The following is an 8,002-nucleotide window of genomic DNA, read 5'->3' as shown; positions in this document are numbered from 1 at the left end:
ATCACCTCTACACCAGAAGTAAAACGTTGAAACCATCGTTGTGAGGTGGAGATGGAAACTGTATCGGGTCCATTAACTGCACAAATTTTATTGGCGGCTTGAGATGCCTTTTTGCCTTTATCGTAGTAGTGCTATAAAATATGCCGTATTTTCTCTTTATTTTGCTCCATGTTTGCGACGCTATAACTCACGAACGACTTAAAAGAAACGACAATCAGTCAAACACGTGTTAGCGCGTGAAATGAGCTTTCCAAAAAGGTATAGCATGACCCGATGCGACGAATAAAACTAAAACTACGCGCTTTCAGCGCCAACTAGCGAAAATACCCCAAGACTTTTTTGACAACTATTATTTATATTTTCTTAATCTGGAGGACCTCCTTTACCCTGTTAATTTCAATATTTTTAAAGAAATTTGTAATTGTTTTATTGAAATATAATGAACTAATTATCTATTGAAATATTATAGAGGAACTAGTTATCTAATACAAATGTAAGAATGTATCTATTACAATAAATGATACCGTCTTTGTACATTTTACTTCCTTTTGAGTATGAATAAAAAGACATATACATATTTATGTTTAAATAATTCGGAAAGATTTTATTTGTGAACATGTACTTAATACATGTGCGAATATAAATATATTTGTATTTAAGCAACAAGGGTAAGGGTTTCAGTAACTAAAGCCTTTGTTATCCGTTAGGTTATTTTTGTTCTAGCCTCGGGAAAAAGTAGCCATTTCTCCTCTTTCACTACACGTCGATGTGATTAGCTTACTCACTCTCCCTCATTGATTTTGCGCATCTGTTTGGTTAGCTATCTTTTATTGAAAATAGTTTGTTTCGTTATTGTTATTGTCAAGTCGATAGGTCATTTGTTTCGTTATTCATTGGTGACAGAAAACTGGTGCAACGGTCATCGCGACACTTGCTATGGGTCATTTGTTTGGTTATTCAATGGTCACCACTGACCATCGTAACAGTCATTTTCCTTATAAATAAAACAATTGAAATTTTTATTTTATTTCTTTTTATTTAATTTTTTTATTTTGAGTTTACATGTTTATACATAAGTTAAATTTTTCCTTTATATTTTTACAAATTATCACCTTATACTTTGTATAATTGACAATTTTAATACATCGATTTACTTATTCTTAATATTAACACAATTTGTGCATTTGCAATTAAAAATAGTTTTTTAAATTAGTATCGAGTAATTTAAATAAATCATGGAAATTCAACTTTGGCTGATTGGTCAATTGCACCTATGATTTTTGAGTTTATGGTTGTCGTAACGAATTCATTCTTCATCACCAGTCACAAACACGCAAAAGTGAGTTATTTCTATTGCGTTCAAACAGCATTTAAACGTTACTCACCAAAGATTCTGTGAGGGTTTTTATGTTGTAGCAGAGCGTTCTTAGTCTATTATGGCAAAATCACCACTTTTAAATCGTGTACACCACTTTCATCCCTCAAACTCAGCTAGTGCATGCTCACCATAAACTTCCACCAAAATAGATGACTTTCGGCAATATGTAATCCAAGGTAAAAAGCTGAAATTAAAAAATTAGTTTGTTGTTGGCTTTTTAAGCGATATTGAGTAGCCGAACTCTTTTATGGTAGTTTTTCATATAAAGAAATCTTCCTGCAAACACGAAAAGTTGTGATTACAGCTTAGGGAATCAAACAGTTAATTCTACAAATTTAGTTTATTGTAAATGTCATCAATATATTCGTCAAGTTTCGTTTTATCATCTTCAGACATTGATAAATCGCTCGTTTTTACGCATTCCGCCGACGGACTCGTCGCAATGCCCTGACTATTTGTGCCAATCATACCCGCAAATGTTGTACAAAAAGTTGGCCCATTTGTTGTTGAAAGTGTTCACCTAACATTTTGTGATATATTTTTTGTTCTGGATTGAAGTGACTTTAAAAACTGTTCTTTATTTATACATGGGCATTAAACGAACAATTAGCATAATTGTTGCAACCATGGTGTTGTTGAATCGTATTCTGGCAAAGAGCAATTGGGAAAGCAACGCACATTTCAGAATTTCTATCTGCAATTATGAACAAATCAATACATTTGTAGGAACAACATATAATCAAGTACTTACATAAACACACAATGTTACGTTATTTGACGTCACACCAGCAAATTAGAAAGGGTTGAATGTCATCTAAAAGCACTAAGTAAATAAAAAATTAGTTATTTTAGGCATTACGCAGCTATGCATACCTGTGTAGCAGGTTCACCCAAACTCTGCGCGACCTTTTCCCCAAGGTTCTTAATGCCTGCTGTAAATGCGCTGTATTTCACAACAAGTCTCACCCAAATCTAACAGCATTTGTCAAATTATTGCATGGTATTCGTAAGATCCTCGATTTTTTTATAACCCCATTAACTGCATCTTTAGGTTTTTCTTATTGAACTAGCCTGTGAATCTGTTACTAATGGTGGCGTAATTTGGGCAGAGATGGCAAAGGATCGCGATGTGTTTTGAATGTGTGTAGTAAACAAGAATATTAAGAAAATAATTACAGAAACTAAAAAAGAGCTGGAGTCATGTGTAGAAGTTCACGCAAGTGAGGAAAGTTCTCTGATCGCCATTCACTCGGGAGTGGCCAGAAACGATTCTTTTACACATGGCTCAAGCAGCTCACTACTTCCGGTCTTTGACCAAGTATCCTCTGGGTAGCCTAAGAACATCCGTTCGAAGGCGAGCTAATGTGAGAAGGCGAAACATCCCCTACATAGGGTTGTGCGCTGGGTTTGGGACCCGCCACGTAAAAAAACACCCCCAATGAAAGAATGACGACCATGGCAAGCGAAATAAGGAGTACGATTTGAGGGCATGCACCTGGAATGTCCGGACCCTTAATTGGGGAGGTGCCGCTGCCCAGCTGGTTGATGTCCTCGCGAATATAAAGGCTGACATCACCGCCGTCCAAGAAATGCGATGGACGGGACAAGGACAGAGACAAGTAGGTCCTTGTGACATTTAATACAGTGGCCATATAAAGGAGCGCAAGTTTGGTGTTGGATTCGTGGTGGGAGAGAGACTCCGACGCCGAGTACTATCATTCACTCCGGTAAATGAACGTCTAGCTACAATCCGTATCAAAGCGAGGTTCTTCAACATATCGCTGACTACCAACCAGATCGATCATGTTGTGATAGACGAAAGACACGTCTCCAGTGTTTTAGATGTGAGTGCGCTCCGAGGTCCTAACATCGACTCGGACCACTATCTTGTTGCAGCCAAGATTCGCACCCGCCTCTGTGCAGCAAAAAACGCACGCCAACAAACACAAGGAAGGTTCGACGTCGAGAAGCTGCAATCACAACAGACAGCCGAACGATTTTCTACTCGGCTTGCACTCCTGCTCTCTGAGAGCACTTGTCAACAACTCGGTATAAGGGAACTGTGGGACGGCATTTCAAATTCCTTACGTACAGCTGCAACCGAAACCATTGGTTTTCGGAAAGTGCAAAAGAACAGCTGGTACGACGAGGAGTGCCGTGTTGCAGCGGAGAGAAAACAGGCTGCCTACCTCGCAACGTTTCGATCGACAACACGTGCGGGATAAGATAGATACCGAGAGTTGAAAAAGGAAGCCAGACGCATTTGCAGACAGAAAAAGAAAGAGGCTGAAATGCGTGAGTACGAAGAGCTTGATAAGCTGGCCGACAGGAGTAATGCTCGAAAATTCTACGAAAAAATGCGGCGGCTTACAGAAGGTTTCAAGACCGGAGCACACTCTTGTAGAACCCCCAAAGATGATCTAGTGACCGATGCCCAGAGCATGCTTAAATTATGGAGGGAACACTTCTCCAGCCTGCTGAATGGCAGTGAACGCACAACGCCAGGAGAAGGCGAACCCGATTCCCCAATCGATGACGATGTAGCAGACGTTCCATTACTCGACCATGAAGAAGTTCGAATAGCAATTACCCGCCTGAAGAACAACAAAGCGGCGGGGGCCGATGGATTGCCGGCCGAGCTATTCAAACACGGCGGCGAAGAACTGATAAGGAGCATGCATCAGCTTCTTTGTAAAATATGGTCGGACGAAAGCATGCCCAACGATTGGAATTTAAGTGTGCTATGCCCAATCCATAAAAAAGGAGACCCCACAATCTGCGCCAACTACCGTGGGATTAGCCTCCTCAACATCGCATATAAGGTTCTATCGAGCGTATTGTGTGAAAGATTAAAGCCCACCGTCAACAAACTGATTGGTGGCTTCAGACCTGGAAAATCAACAACCGACCAGATATTCACCATGCGCCAAATCTTGGAAAAGACTCGTGAAAGAAGAATCGACACACACGACCTCTTCGTCGATTTCAAAGCCGCTTTCGACAGCACGTAAAGGAGCTGCCTTTATGCCGCGATGTCTGAATTTGGTATCCCCGCAAAACTAATACGGCTGTGTAAACTGACGTTGAACAACACGAAAAGCTCCATCAGGATTGGGAAGGACCTCTCCGAGCCGTTCGACACCAAACGAGGTTTCAGACAAGGCGACTCCCTATCGTGCTACTTCTTCAACCTGCTTCTGGAGAAAATAGTTCGAGCTGCAGAACTAAACAGAGAAGGTACCATCTTCTATAAGAGTGTACAGCTGCTGGCGTATGCCGATGATATTGATATCATCGGCCTCAACACCCGCGCCGTTAGTTCTGCTTTCTCCAGGCTGGACAAGGAAGCACAGAAAATGGGTCTGGCAGTGAACGAGGGCAAAACGAAATATCTCCTGTCATCAAACAAACAATCGTCGCACTCGCGACTTGGCTCTCACGTCACTGTTGACAGTCATAACTTTGAAGTTGTAGATAGTTTCGACTATTTAGGAACCAGCATTAACACTACCAACAATGTCAGCCTGGAAATCCAACGCAGGATTGCTCTTTCCAACAGCAACTTCGGACTGAGTAGGTAATTGAAAAGTAAAGTCCTCTCTCGACGAACAAAAGCTAAACTCTCTAAGTCGCTCATAATTCCCGTCCTGCTGTATTGTGCAGAGGCTTGGGCGATGACAACAACCGATGAGTCGACGTTACGAGTTTTCGAGAAAAAAATTCTGCGAAAGATTTATGGTCCTTTGCGCATTGGCCACGGCGAATATCGCTTTCGATGGAACGATGAGCTGTACGAGATATATGACGACATTGACATAGTTCAGCGAATTAAAAGACAGCGGCTACGCTGGCTAGGTCATGTTGTCCGGATCGATGAAAACACTCCAGCTCTGAAAGTATTCGACGCAGTACCCGCCGTGGGAAGCAGAGGAAGACCTCCACTCCGTTGGAAGGACCAAGTGGAGAAGGACCTGGCTTCGCTTGGAATATCCAATTGGCGCCACGCAGCGAAAAGAAGAAACGACTGACGCGCTGTTGTTAACTCGGCTATAATCGCGTAAGCGGTGTCTACGCCAATTAAGAAGAAGAAGAAGAATTAAAACAAAACCATACGTAAGTTACAATAACTACGAGCTCCAGTACTTAACAGAGATTTGCCCAAAAATTGAGAACGTGTATTACTGCAAGAGGTCAAATGACTTTGAAAGCACCAATAATTCAACTTGTATCGGTAGAATCTTTAATAATAAAACACCAATATGTCCTGTGAACGATGTGGGGCCCACATCGAATATATTCCAACCGGAAGATAATTATATAATGGTTATCAACGTAAAGGGACTACCGACAACCTCTGATTGTGGGCACAACTTCACAATTGAAGGAACCTCCCTTCTCCACTATACGAATTGTTCCGCCACGATAGCGGGAACAACATATAAAGACAACCCTTCAGTCCATTGGGACACAATCTTCGTAGCACCACCAAATCTAGAGAAAGTGCAAATAACAACAGTAACAGAGACTTTAAGCCTAGAGAAAATCAAAGATTACAGTTTCATCAACAAAAATGAAATTATGAAATTAAGAAAGGTAGCAATTCATAGAAGAAACATAATAACGATAACAACATTGATACTTATCACCTTAACTATCACTAGTGTAACTCTGTTATGGAAAAACCCCATAATTCGGTATTATCCTAAGCCCACTGAAGCCGCTCTGTCCCCACCAACTTTGCGGGGATACCAAATTCAGACATCGCGGCATAAAAGGCAGCTCCTTTTCGTGCTGTCGAAAGCAGCTTTGAAATCGACGAAGAGGTGGTGTGTGTCGATTCTCCTTTCACGGGTCTTTTTCAAGGATTTTGCGCATGGTGAATATCTGGTCGGTTGTTGATTTTTCCAGGTCTGAAGCCACACTGATTAAGGTCCAATCAGTTTGTTGACGGTGGGCTTTAATCTTTCACACAATACGCTCGATAGAACCTTATATGCGATGTTGAGGAGGCTAATCCCACGGTAGTTGGCGCAGATTGTGGGGTCTCCTTTTTTATGGATTGGGCATAGCACACTTAAATTCCAATCCTTGGGCATGCTCTCGTCCGACCATATTTTACAAAGAAGCTGACGCATGCTCCCTATTAGTTCTTCGCCGCCGTGTTTGAATAGCTCGGCCGGTAGTCCGTCGGCCCCTGCCGCTTTGTTGTTCTTGAGGCGGGCAATTGCTATTCGAACTTCTTCATGGTCGGGTAATGGAACGTCTGCTACATCGTCATCGATTGGGGAATCGGGTTCTCCTTCTCCTGGTGTTGTGCGTTCACTGCCATTCAGCAGGCTGGAGAAGTGTTCCCTCCATAATTTAACTATGCTCTGGGCATCAGTGACTAGATCACCTTTGGGGGTTCTACAAGAGTATGCTCCGGTCTTGAAACCTTCTGTAAGCTGTCGCTTTTTTTCGTAGAATTTTCTAGCATTACCCCTGTCGGCCAGCTTATCAAGCTCTTCGTACTCACGCATTTCGGCCTCTTTCTTCTTCTGTCTGCAAATGCGTCTCGCTTCCCTCTTCAACTCTCGGTATCTATCCCATCCCGCACGTGTAGTGGTCGATCGTAACGTTGCGAGGTAGGCAGCCTGTTTTCTCTCCGCTGCGACACGGCACTCTTCGTCGTACCAGCTGTTCTTTTGCACTTTCCGAAAACCAATGGCTTCGGTTGCAGCTGTACGTATGGAATTTGAAATGCCGTCCCACAGTTCCCCTATACCGAGTTGTTGATGAGTGCTCTCAGAGAGCAGGAGTGCAAGCCGAGTAGAAAATCGTTCGGCAGTCTGTTGTGATTGCAGCTTTTCGACGTCGAACCTTCCTTGTGTTTGTTGGCGTGCGTTTTTTGCTGCACAGAGACGAGTGCAAATCTTAGCTGCAACAAGATAGTGGTCCGAGTCGATGTTAGGACTTCGGAGCGCACTCACATCTAAAACACTGGAGACGTGTCTTCCATCTATCACAACATGATCGATCTGGTTGGTAGTTTTTCGATCCGGAGACAGCCAGGTAGCTTGATGAATCTTCTTATGCTGGAATCTAGTACTACAGATAACCATATTTCGGGCCCCGGCGAAGTCAATCAGCCTCAACCCATTTGGGGATGTTTCGTCGTGGAGGCTGAATTTACCGACCGTAGTGCCAAATATACCTTCTTTGCCCACCCTGGCGTTAAAGTCGCCAAGCACGATTTTGGGGGCAGCTCTCATAAGCGCGCTCCAAGCGCTCATAGAAGGCATCTTTGGTCACATCGTCCTTCTCTTCCGTCGGGGCGTGGGCGCAAATCAGCGATATGTTGAAGAACCTCGCTTTGATGCGGATTTGGCTAGACGTTCATTCACCGGAGTGAATGATAGTACTCGGCGACGGAGTCTCTCCCACCACGAATCCAACACCAAACTTGCGCTCCTTTATATGGCCACTGTAGTAAATGTCACAAGGACCTACTCGTCTCTGTCCTTGTCCCGTCCATCGCATTTCTTGGACGGCGGTGATGTCAGCCTTTATTTTTGCGAGGACATCAACCAGCTGGGCAGCGGCACCTTCCCAATTAATGGGTCCGGACATTCCAGGTGCATGCCC

This window comes from Bactrocera tryoni, chromosome 4 (assembly GCF_016617805.1).
Source record: "Bactrocera tryoni isolate S06 chromosome 4, CSIRO_BtryS06_freeze2, whole genome shotgun sequence".
NCBI lineage: Eukaryota > Metazoa > Arthropoda > Insecta > Diptera > Tephritidae > Bactrocera > Bactrocera tryoni.
The sequence above is the reverse complement of the archived record's forward strand: the minus strand, read 5'-3'. Positions refer to the sequence as shown.